Raw genomic sequence first — 5,124 nt, 5'->3', positions numbered from 1 at the left:
TTCTGTGGTGTCCGTTATAACTTCTCCTTTTTCATTTCTAATTTTATTGATTTGAGTCCTCTCTCTCTTTTTCTTAATGAGTCTGGCTAAAGGTTTCTCAATTTTGTTTATCTTCTCAAGGAACCAGCTTTTAGTTTTATTGATTTTTGCTGTTGTTTTCTTTGTTTCTATTTCATTTATCTCTGCTCTGATCTTAATGATTTCTTTACTTCTACTAACGTTGGGTTTCGTTTGTTCTTCTTTCTCTAGTTCCTTTAGGTGTAGTGTTAGATTGTTTATTTGAGATTTTTCTTGTTCCTTGAGGTAAGATTGTATTGCTATAAACTTCATACAGATTTCCTTTTTACTATTCTTGCAACTTTTCAGTAAATTTGAAAGGAGAAAGGAAAGAAGGAAGGAATCTTTGAAATGAAGATAATAATATCTACCTTGTAGATTTAAGTAATATGTGTAAAGTGCTTTGTGCTGTGACTAGAATCTAGAAGATGCTCAATAAATGACAGCTATTTTACAGCCTGAAGCTCTCATAATATACCTATGCAGTGGTTCTAATGGACTTTTGAAAAAGGTTTCTGACAAGTTTACTTCTCTTTAACTTAAAAGGATATTGTAACATACAGGGATATTTGAATTATAGGAATCTTCCAGAGCTTATTAAGTCCATAAAAATGTGTACTCACTCACCATTTTCCCAAATGTTTTAGTGAAAAGATTTCTACTGACAGTCCTTTACATTTATATAATGCATATTCCCAAATACCATCTCACTGGATACTCATAATGACCCTGTGTGTAGTTAAAATTATTTCTCCCATTTTACAGATAAGAATCTAACCAAAAAAAACCTTATGATTACATATTATACATAAATGATTTACATATAATAAATGGTGGGTGCAATCTCATGTTTCATGACTCTAAATCTAGCATGTTTTCTTCTACTTAGAATTAATGTTACCATATTGTTCAGCATGACAGAATATTATATAACTCAAACAAATTAGTTCCTCTGAGGTGAGTAAAATCTTGCTGAAACAAGACTGGCAGTACCATTTAGAGAAGACAATTTAAAAGGAAACTAGCCTATATAGGAATAAATAAATCTAGCAACAAACATGAAAGATTTAGATAAAAAGCAATGTTAACTTCACTAAAGTGCTTTAAAGACCTGAACACTGTAGAAATACCATGGTCCTGGATATAAAAGTTCAATATTATAAAAATGTCAGTTCTGTTCCAGTTAATAAATTCATAATAAAATGCAATTAGAACCATAATTCCAGCTGGATCATCTATAAACTGTGACAAGTTAATTCTAAAATTTATGTAAAGATAAAATGTGTAAGTATAGCCAAGAACATTAAAAATAGTATAAGGGGAGGAAAGGGGATTCTTCCCTACCAGATATCAAAGCAAACTGTGTTGTATTGACAAAAACAATGGTATTGACACAAGAAAAGAAGACTCTTTCATGGTATAAGATAGATTCCAGAAACATATCTATACTTTTATTTGTGATAAAGGTGACATTTCATATCAATGGGGAAAATATGCTCTTTTCAATAAGCAGCATCAAAAACTATTGGTCATCCACTTTGAAAGCATTAAATTTAGACACCCCCCCCACCTCACTCTATATACAAAACTAAACTCCAGATACATTATGGGGTTAAGATAAATGCACAAAATATGAACATATAATAAGAACTATAGGAGAATATTTTATAACCATGGAGGAGGAAAGATCTTCCTTGACAAGATAGCCTGGAAAATAGAGGAAAAGATTGGACTTCCCCAAAATGTAAAACGTCTATACAAGAAACATCATCATACAAAAAAACAAAAATCAGATGACGGACTAAAAGCAAATATTTGCAAAATATTTAACAAATGACATTATAGGAAAAATATAAAAAATTGCAAATCATTTCTTAAAAGTTACTAATAAGGAAATGGTAAAAAAGACATGAACAAGCAGCTCACAGAAGAAGAAATGTGATTGGCCAATAAATATATAAACGATACTCTATCTCACTAGTAATTGGGAAATTATAAATTAAACAACAGTGAGATATTTATATCTATCAGATTGGCAGAATATTTTTAAAAGACTAATATCAAATAATGAGTCAGAAGTGAGGAAAAGGATACTCTTACCCAAAGGAGTCAGAAAGACAAGGCTGGTGAGATGTGGGAGGACAAGCAGAAGTTCTAGATGAGGAAAGATGAATAAAAACAACCACACCTCCTTTCCTGAAGCAAGGCCAAGATGAAATAGGGATGAAGCCTCAACTTTAAATCAAAGCCAGATTTTTGTATTATGACTTGGAATTTAGCATGGTAATTAGTGCACTGAGATGGTATTTTGTGACTTGAATTGACTAGAGAAGGCACAAGACCTAAATGTGCTCTCATCCAGGGCAGGGGAAGAACTAGCTCCCCAGATAAGGACCAGTGGGAATACAAATAAAATTGCTCTATGATTATCTATGAGTTATGCTTAGTAACCATTGTATACATATATATAAACAATATATGTATTATATGTGTATGAATATATACATATACTAAAAAGATACAACTAAATTGTTGCCAGAGGTTTCCTCTGGAGAAGGAAGTGGGAAGGTGGGAATTCTCATAAATGGTACATCTCTTTCAACAGTGGTTCTTAAGCAATTGTTACTAAAGAGCAGCAGTTTAATTCTGTGGCATATAATGAATTGAAAGAAAGAAGGAAGAATGATTCTGAGGCTAAGAAAACCATATCTTATTCAAATAACAAAGAAGGAAAGATTCCATCCTAACTCATGCCCTCATCATTTCTCACCTGAACTGTTGGAATCAGTCGGAACTTGACTCAGTTCTTTACCCTGGTTTCTTATTGGCTGTGTGATATTGGGCAAGTTACTTAGCTTTTCTGAGCCTAAATTTCCTCACTTGTAAACGGAGGTTAATATTGTTATATTTACCTCTAGATATTATTGTGCAGATTAGATATTATGCAAGAAACAAATGACATTACGTTTGAAAATTAGCCCAGTGTCTCAATCCTTATGCTTATATAAATGTTTAACACTGAATACTTATGATAGTACAAATACTTAATACTTATATTAATATACCATACTTAATGCTCAGTATATGGTAGCTATTGTTGCTATAAGAAATTCCTAACTGACCTCCCTACCTCTAATCTCACCACCATCTAGTCTCACTATGACAAAATTTCCTTTCCAAAATAACAGTTACGTCAACTCCCTATTTTAAAATTTTCTGATTTTTCATTACATTCAAGATGAAGTCTAAAATCCTGAATAAACATCCAAGCCACATTTTCTATTCCTTCCCCTACCACCTATGACCCCTATACTCTACGTATAACAATTTCCAATCTCCCAGATATGTCATATGCTTTGGAACCTCTGTGCTTTTGAGTCTGTCCTTCCTTCTCATCCTCTAAGCCTCAGCTTGGACATATCTTCTCCAAGAAGTGCTCCCATTTCTTTCCATACTGTGGGAGATAGTCCTTCTTCATGGCTCCTCTGTATAACCCTTTGTTAAAATCTATTTCATTTTACCTGATATATGTAATCCCCCTTATTGGTGGAGCCATACAAAGTGAGAGAAATGAGCATATACTGAGTACATCTAATGTGAAAAACACTGCTTAGCATTCCACATTATGTTTTTAAATTATCCTTAACAGGTAAGGAAACAGATGCTAAGTAGCTTGCCCATGGTCGTTGGGTGACTCAGGTGGAGAGTTGCTAGAGAAACCCAGTCTTTCTACTCTAAAGTCCAGATTTCAACTCCTTGGCCTTGTACCTCTTGGTGTTCCCAGAACTTGCTACATGATTTAGTAAATACTTTCGTAAGTACTAGGGATGTAATGTACAACATGATAAATATAATTAACATTACTGTGTGTTATATATGAAAGTTGTTAAGAGAGTAAATCCTAAGAGTTCTCATCACAAGGAAATTTTTTTTCTTTTACTTTATGTCTATATGAGATGATGGATGTTTATTAACCTTATTGTGGTAATCATTTCATGATGAATATAAGTCAAATCATTATGCTGTACACCTTAAACTTATACAGTGCTGTTTGTCAACTATATCTCAATAAAATTGTAAGAAAAAAAAGTCAACCCCAAAATGACTTAGATTCAGGGATTATCAAACAATGATTTTCAAAAAGCGATTATGACTATGCTCAAGAGATAAAAGAAAATATGCCTTAATAAATCAAAAATGAGGAAATCTCAAGATATGGACGGAACCTGTGTCCATCAATAGATGAATGGATAAAGAAGATGTGGTATATACATGCAATGGAATACTACTCAACCATAAAAAAGAAAAAATGCCATTTGCAGCAACATGGATGGACTTGGAGGTCATTACACTGAGTGAAATAAGTCAGACAGAGAAAGACAAATACTGTATCATGTCACTTATATGTGGAATCTAAAAACTACAACAAACTACTGAATATAAGAAAAAACAAAGAGTCACAGATATAGAGAACAAACTAATGGTTACCAGGGGAGAGAGGGAAGCGGGGAGGGGAAATATAGGGGTAGGGGAGTAAGAGGTACAAACTACTAGGTATAAAATAAGCTACAAGGATATATTGTACAACATGGGGAATAGAGCCAATATTTTATAATAACTATAAATGAAGTATAACCTATAAAATTTTTGAATCACTATATTGTATAACATATAATAGTGTACAGCAACTATACTTCTGTACTTCAGTAAAAAAAAAAGAGTCTGTACTTCAGTAAAAAAAAATCTTTATTCTTGCAAAAAAAAAAGAAAAGGAGGAAATCTCATCAGAGAAATAGAAAAATTTTAAGTGGAATAGACTGAAATTTTAGAACCAAAATATACAACATCTGAAATAAAATTAGCTGAATGTGCTTATGATCATAATGGTAATAACAAAGAAAATACTCAGTAAACTTAAAGATAAATTAATAGAAATTATGCCAGCTGAAGAAGAGAGAAAAAAAGATTGGCAAAAAATGCACAGAGGGCTTCCCTGGTGGCGCAGTTGTTGAGAGTCCGCCTGCCGATGCAGGGGACGCGGGTTCGTGCCCCGGTCCGGGAAGATCC

The sequence above is a fragment of the Aethalodelphis obliquidens genome, unplaced genomic scaffold, assembly GCF_003676395.1.
Source record: "Aethalodelphis obliquidens isolate GAN/ISIS:26980383/991018 unplaced genomic scaffold, ASM367639v1 scaffold14, whole genome shotgun sequence".
Classification (NCBI taxonomy): Eukaryota; Metazoa; Chordata; class Mammalia; order Artiodactyla; family Delphinidae; genus Aethalodelphis; species Aethalodelphis obliquidens.
This window is presented reverse-complemented; position numbering follows the sequence as displayed.